We start from the raw sequence: 8,249 nt of genomic DNA on the forward strand, positions 1-8,249 counted from the left end.
GAGGGCACTCAATATAGGGAGGTGGCTGTGGGGGTGTGGGGAGGCTCAGAGCAGAAGGGGGCCCTGTGATATGCCAGAAATTCAGCATGGGTAAACATGCCTCCCAGAGGGACCAGAAGGAAGAGGGGTTATACTTTCAGAACCCTGGAGCTTGGAGGGTCCTCTGGTTCGTGCTGAGCCCCGTGAGACAGTGGAACCTGGCACTTGCTTGGACTTGCAGGAAAGCCACAGCTCCCGTGGGGGGCAGCCCAGGTGAGCTGGCACTTTCTTCATCCGCCCGGCAGGCCCTGTGCTCCTGGGAGTGCTGGAAGCGGGAACCATCTGGTGCCCCGTTGCTGCTGCTGACCTTGAGAAAAAGGAAGTCCCTTCTTCCTGCTTCCCCTTCCATCTGTCACCTCCCAGTGGTAGAACTCAGTAGGAGGCCAGCTGGGTGAGGAGCCTGGGAAACAGTGCAGAGTTCCAGACCCAGTGTCCCACAGCAGCATAGAGAGGCTGCCTTGAGGCTTAGAGATGGCTGGTGAGTAACCTGTGGGCAGCAGGGCTGCTGGGCACGAGGCCATCTGGAGGGCAGCCTGCCAAGGTCCCCGGACTGGCTGCCACTGGAGATGGCCTTCACGGGGAGAGACGCCAACTGCTGTGTGTGCCTTGTGTTGGATTTTCTTTTACTCAAAGCTGGATGTAATCCTAGCTCATGCAAGTGGGGATTGGCAACCAAAGAGAGAATCTATTCTAAGAGGAGTGAAGGACTTGCAGTGGTTTAGTTGGTAGATTTAGGAGACTTCACAGGTCAGTGTAAGTTTGGGAAGGAATGGGGTCTTGTGGAGAGAGAATGTTAGGAGGGAAATGGGCAAGCCCTGCACTGAGGTGTGAGGCCATGCAGTGGAGGTGACCAAAACACAGGAAACTGGGGGACGTGGGTTGCGTGTCTGTGCAGTGGTACAGCCTCACAGGCTCAGCTCGTCTGCTCCTTGGGCACCACGGCTTGGCTGCCAACTCCAGGTGCCTTGAATCCCGAGCCAGGATCCATTCTGGATCCTGGGAGAGATGTCTTAAGTAGCCGGGTGTCCCTGCCATCCTGGGAGAGTAGAACAGGAAAGCAACAGAAATTATGTGGGATTTTGGTTCCAAAATTGGTATTAATGTTTTAAAATTCTCATTTATTTGCTTGCCTGGTCTCTTTGCTCTGTGATTCTTTGTCCCAGTTCTGCATTTTTTTGGTTTTGTGGCACATACCCATCTTCTTAGAGATGCTGCAGGGAGGAGACCATTCTGAACTCTTCTGTGAAAATGGATTTCTTTTGCTCTTACACTTCTGCTTAGTGTTGCCAACTAGAAGTCTGATGTCATCTTCTGGTTCCTATTCCTCCTGAGTAGATTATTTTTCTTGACATTTTTAGGAATACAGTTGATCCTTGAAGAACTTGGGTTAGGGGCACTGACCCCCCCCCCCATACAATCGAAAGTATAACTTTTTTAAAATTTTATTTATTTATTTATTTATTTATTTATTTGACAGAGAGAGACAGTGACAAAGGGAACAGAAGCAGGGGGAGTGGGAGAGGGAGAAGCAGGCCTCCCATGGAGCAGGGAGCCCAATGTGGGGCTTGATCCCAGGACTCCAGAATCATGACCTGAGCTGAAGGCAGACACTTAATGACCGAGCCACCCAGGCGCCCCCTACTATAGCTTTTGACTCCACTAAAACTAATAGTCTGCTGATCCAGGCGCCCCAGACACTTGCCTCATTTTCACTTGGATTTTTCCCCATATACAGTCCATACTTCTTTCTAAAGCCCTCTCATTGTCTTTGCTTCCTTTTCGATGCGTCCGCCCCCACGGCGTCGCCCCCACGGCGTCGCCCCCACGGCGTCCCGTGGCCACACACCCATGCTTGGGTCTTCCATTCTTTGTCCTTCTGCACTGGAGCAGTTCTTCGGGGGCTGACATGTCTTTCCGGGCACACCTGCCTTGTTTTGCTAGAATCTAAACTCTGAACACTGGTGTGGCCATGGCTCCGCTTCCTCCCAGCTCTAAAATAAGTACAGCAAGAACTTTAACCATCTGCCTCAACCTGTTACACGCACCCAAACACCCCCAACAGCACTCCTTCACGAGCACACCGTAAAGAAAAAACCTGTATAACATTGAATGTCGTCACAGCTCTGTAAAACTGGGAGGGGGTGCTTATGTGGAATTGTAGATAAACTGATCTTAGTGACAGTGCTGTGGCTGTAGATATCCAGCTGTGCTTGCATCCTTCCCGCCTCTCTTTGTAGCTGCTAGGAGAAGGGTGAGTTCAGTTCCTTCTGTGTCTCAGTGCCCTCTTAAATCGGGGATCATGTTAACCTCTGTCTCAAAACTGCCGAGAGTCACATGCCTGCATGAGCCCATTAAACGGGGTGTAATTTCTTTTTTTTTTTTTAATGTAGAGAAAGTTGGGGGGCAAGGGGGTGGTGTGGGGAGGGGGAGAGGGAGAAAGAGCACCTTGAGCAGGCTCAGCGTGAAGCCAAACATGGGGCTCAGTCTCTGAGGGCAGGACCTGATCAAGAGTCAGACGCTCAAGTTCAATGAACTGAGCCACGTTACCATGATTACAGGTTATTCTCATGTTAATTCTTTTCGTTTAGTATTCTAGACCCTCCACATATACAAATTATTTCTGCATCTCAAGAAAATTTTCATGAGTACTTTTCATGACTTGTGTTCCAGTTATTTGGTTGTATATTTAACCAAATCTAGTTTAGTTAGTCAGCATATTTTCTGATCTCTCCTTAAAAGAAAGGAAGATTTTATTTTGAATTAGTGGGAATCCAACAGCTTCCTTTGTAATCAGATCAAATATTATCAGCAATTGTATCTGTAAGATTTTTTAAATTTGCATGTCACCTTCAAACAAAAGATTTTCTATCAAAAAAAAAAAAATAGCCACAGGTTTCCTGTGTTCTCAGTTGGGACTGTTGCTTGTCTCCCCAATATTTACTATCTGCCTCTTCCTCCTATTAAAACCCAGATTTAATTTGGGCTGGCCTCTCCAGTTCTCTTGCTGTTGGTGGTTAGGAGAAGTTAATAGGAGTCATCAGGTGGCACTTCTAGAAAGTTCTTTGAAAGAGCTGGCTCAGCCTGAACCACACTCTTATCCTAGCCCTCCTCCTTCCAGGAGTGTCTGGCTGATGTTTGGAAGTGGAGTGGCCCCCTCAGACTATGAAGTGAACTTCAGGGCAGATCTCTCATGCTAAGGATGGACAGGCAGAAGGTAGAAGGAGCTGCTGGCCTGCAGCCATCCTACCAGCCCCATGTGTTCCTGATGCTGAACACTTCAACACAGAGAAAAACAGATCTTTGCTTGGTTAATACATGGGTTGGCCTCTTACCTGCACCTAGCTCAGTTTCTTTCTTTTCTTTTCTAAGATTGATTGATTGATTTGACAGAGAGAGAGAGAGATCACGAGGAGGCAGAGAGGCAGGCAGAGAGAGAGGAAGGGAAGCAGGCTCCCCACTGAGCAGAGAGCCCAATACGGGGCTCCATTCCAGGACCCTGAGATCATCACCTGAGCCGAAGGCAGAGGCTTAACCCACTGAGCCACCCAGGCGCCCCCTAGCTCAGTTTCTAACTGATGCATGAGACACTTCAATTATTTAATGAAAATACCACTTTCCCTAGAAATTCATTTTTTAAAAAAAACTAATTTACTATTGAGTAATTTACTACCCATCGGGACCTAATTCTTCACTCAGAATGGTTCAAGCCCTGTTTGAAGCGAGAACAGGAACAGCCGAACTTTGAAAGTCCTCACAGTCTGGCTGTCAGCTATAGCATACCTTGGCCGAGCCCCACTGCATTTTGCTTAGCTGCTTCTCCTGGGTCCGCAGGGCGCCTGGGAAGACCGTTCGCTTCTGGCAGCCCACCTGGCTCTCCTGCCAGCCCTCCCAGCTGTGCAGGAGCAGGACCCTGCCTGCGCTTCTGCTGCCGCTCTTGTTGCCATTTATGACCAACGGACACTCAAGCCCGTTTCACCTCCCTGTCAGCAGAGGTACCACCCCTCATGTCTAGCTGGAATTCTCCCAGTTTTCCAGTGCCATGTCCTCAACTCTTCTGGAATGTTTAAGACCTGACTTCCTCTGATCTGCCCCAGGGTCAGCTCACCACCCATTTGTAGGGCAAATTACACACTCACATCCCCGGACCACAGAGATGAAAACTGTCTTATTTTAGTTCTTATTTCCTTGAGTGCTGTCTGGTCAAGTCACTTCCTTTGTATTCTCCCAGGCATTGTGCTTAATCTCCGAACAGTCTCATCCTGTAGATGTGGGTGTTCTGGGGGTTTTTTGTTTTTGGTGGTTTTGTTTTTATTTTCTGCTTAAACTTTTATGTCAGTATGTACCTGGCTTCTAGAAATTTCTCTCAAAATTGTGGGGTCTGAACATATCATTTGTGTATTCTTTCTTTTACGAGTTTAGAGGGTTTTTTGAAGAGAGACATAAGGGCTTGTGCCTTCCATTGAGGTCTGGCCTATATTCTGGCAGTCAGTTGAGCTTTTTTTAAAAAAGATTTTATTTATTTATTTATTTGTCAGAGAGAGAGAGAGCACAAGCAGACAGAGTAGCAGGCAGAGGCGGAGAGAGAAGCAACCTCCTTGCTGAGCAAGGAGCCCAATGCGGAACTTGATCCCCGGACCCTGGGATCATGGCCTGAGCTGAAGGCAGCCTCTCAAGCAACTGAACAACCCCGGCGCCCCAAGTTGAGCTTTTCTTTGTGGTGTGAAATGTAGTTGATTTCTATAGGTAGGCTTATGCATTGAAATTGTATAATTAGTTTTCAGAGGTAGAACTTGATGTGTCTGTATTAGATCAGCCTCATTCTGTAGTCCAGGTAATTTATACACTTCCTTTTTTGTGGTTTGTGGTTCATAAAAACCAATTGAGGTTATTTGTTTTTGAGTACTATTGTTATTTTAAATAACTTTATGTATAACATACATAGCTGGTATTTTTCATTTTATTACTTAATTTTTTTAAAGATTTTATTTATTAGAGAGAACATGTGCGTGCACATGCAAGCACAGAAGGAGAAGGAGATGCAGACTCCCTGCTGAGCAGAGAGCCCAAAATGGGGCTTGATCCTGGGACCCTGAGATCACGATCTAAGTTGAAGGCAGACTTAACCGACTGAGCCACCATGGCGTCCCATATAGCTGGTATTTTTAATGTTGTTTTTTTCCTGAAAGGTACATGAGAAAGTGCTTGATGCTTTTCTTGATCTGTCTCTAATCTTTAGTTTACCTCTTATACAAAATGGAATGAAGCATTCTTTTAAGATTTTATTTATTTATTAGAGAGTGAGTGCATGTATAAGCAGGGGGAGGGGCAGGCAGAGAGAGAGGGGGGAAGCAGGCTCCCTGCTGAGCAGAGAGCCCAATGATGTGGGGTTCCATCCCAGGACCCTGGGATCACAACCTGAGCCGAAGGCAGATGCTTAACCAACTGAGCCACTCAGGCACCCCAAGGAATGAAGCACTATTTGAAACCTTGTTCCAGCTAAATTAAATGAGTCATTAATAAGGAAAAATAGCCGTTGGGAGATCATACAGGTTATAGGTTAACAGATCATCTGGAGGTCTTACTAACATGATGGTTCTTTGACAATATGACATATTGGCCTGTCTTGTCTATAGAACTACCAAGAATAGTGGTTAAATATTAAACTGTCTGTACCACGTTGCTGTCCTTTAAATTTTTCTTTTTGGTAAAATATACATAAATTGTATGCATGCTACATAACGTTGACCATTTTGGCCATTTTTAAGTGTCAGCTCCATGACAAGTATATCCACAGCGGCACGCAGCCATCTCCACCATCTGGGTCCAGGGCTTTTGAATCTTCCCCAACTGAAACTCTATTCATTAGACACTAACTCCCATTGCTTCCTCCCCACAGCCCCTGGTCATCTCTGTTCCATTTTTGTCCCTGAACTTGCCTATTCTAGATACCTCAGATATTAGTGTGGTCATGTAATATTTGTCCTTCCGTGTCTGGCTGGTTTCCCTGAGCATAATGTTTTCGAGGTGAGGGTTAGGGTTTCACTGTCACCATATAGTATGGCCAAACAGCATTTTGTCCTGTGGGTATACCGCATCTCCCTTATCTGCTGACGGACACTTGGGGTGCTGGTGCCTTTCGGCTAGCGCGGATAATGCTGCTGAGAACACGGGGCACGTGTGTTTGCACCCCTGCCTTCAGCTGAGTCGCACTGTGATTCTTTGTTGAGCTGTTTGTGGAGCTGCCACGCAAGTGGCTTGACTTCCCATGGCACTGTCACTCTGCATAGTAGGCTGAGTCCGCCCTCCTTGCTGCCACAGGTTTGCTAGATGGGGCGCCTGGTGGCTTAGTTGTTGAGCGTCTGGCTTCCGCTCAGGTCATGATCCCAGCGTCTTGGGATTGGGTCCTGCATCGGGCTCTCTGCTCAGTGGGAAGCCTGCTTCTCCCTCTCCCACCTGCCCTGCTTGTGTTCCCTCTCTCACTGTGTCTCTCTCTGTCACAAAGATGAATGAAATCTTTAAAAAAAAAAAAAAAGAAAGGTTTGCTAGATAAGCTGACTTGTGACCCTCCCTGTGCCCAATGGTGTGGCCCTCACTTAAGGGCTGTTTGCCACTCTCTGAACACCTGTGGAAAAGGTGCCTGTGAAGTGCTCCAGGGAGCCTGCCTGTTGCTCCTGTGAGAGCCTGTGAAGTCCGAGCCTCCAGGCAGTAAAGAGATTGCTTCCTGGTCACTCAGGCACATCGGCAAACTTGGGGATGTCAAGGAAGATGGTGCCCGTCTAGCTAAAGTTTCTACCTGTGAAACCGACCTGCTAGCAGCCAGTGTGATAACCCTTGGGTCCTGAATGCAAACCGAAGACCTTAAACATACTTTTGGCAGGATAGAAGTTGTAAAAACTATGACCCCTCGGGCTTTACCAAGCCCTAGCCTCAGTGCCAAGGTCGAATTTGTCAACCATCCAGGGAAGTCTCTCCATGTCAAAGAACAAGTCTCGTTTCACCTCTGTAGAGAAAGCCTGCCAGGTAGCATCGCACATCAGAATAAATCTTCAAATTCAAAAACAGTGAAGCTTTTCAGGTCACTGGTGGAATTTTTTTTTTTAAGATTTTATTTATTTAGACAGTGAGAGAGAGAGAGAGTGAGCGAGCGCACACACAAGCAGGCAGAGTGGCAGGCAGAGGTGGAGAGAGAAGCAGGCTCTCTGCTGAGCAAGGAGCCTGACGTGGGGGTTGATCCTAGGACCATGGGATCATGACCTGAGCCAGAGACAGCAGCTCACCAACGTGTCCCCACTGGTGGAATTCTTGGTTCCCTGACATTTTCTCAGGATGAGCAGCTCGGTTTCTCCAAGGAATAGTGTCGGTGGTGGTCGAATTTATATAGGCACACCTCATTTTACTGTGCTTTATTGTGTTTTACAGATACTGTATTTTTTTTTCAGAAATTGAAGGTTTGTGGCAACCATGTGTTGAGCGAGTCTGTCGGGGCGATCTTTTCAGCAGCAATTGCTCACTTTCTGTCTCTGTGTCACATTTTGGTAATTCTCGCAATATTTCTAGGTTTGGATTTTTTTTTTTTCATTATCATTGTATTTGTTAGGGTGATTTGTGATCAGGGATCTTTGATGTCACTATTGTAATTGTCATGGGGGGGCACCAAGAACTGTGCCCATATGAGACGGTGAACTGGATTGATACATGTTAGGTGTGTTCTGACTGCTCAGCTGACTGCCCTGCCTCTCCCCCATCTCCTCGGGCCTCCCTATTCCCACGGACACAACAGTACTGAGCTTGGGCTGATTAATAATTCTGCAGTGGCCTCTTGAGTGTTTAAGTGAAAGGAAGAGTCTCCTATTTCTCACTTTTTTTTTAATATTTTTTTCCCATTTATTTATTTTCAGAAAAACAGTATTCATTATTTTTTCACCACACCCAGTGCTCCATGCAAGCTGTGCCCTCTATAATACCACCACCTGGTACTATTTCTCACTTTTAATCAAAAGCTAGAAATGATGAAACGAGCGAGGAAGATGGGAGGGAAGCTGGCCCTCGTGTGTTGGGTGGCCAGCCAGGCTGTAGACGCAAAGGGAAAGTTCTTGAAGGAAATTGAGAAGGTGTTACTCCAGTGAATACACAAATGATAAGAAAGTGAGACAGCCTTATTTCCGATAAGAAGGAAGTTTGAGTGGCCTGCATAGATGATCAAACCAGCC

Source organism: Neovison vison, chromosome 1 (assembly GCF_020171115.1).
Source record: "Neovison vison isolate M4711 chromosome 1, ASM_NN_V1, whole genome shotgun sequence".
In the NCBI taxonomy this organism is placed as follows: Eukaryota; Metazoa; Chordata; class Mammalia; order Carnivora; family Mustelidae; genus Neogale; species Neogale vison.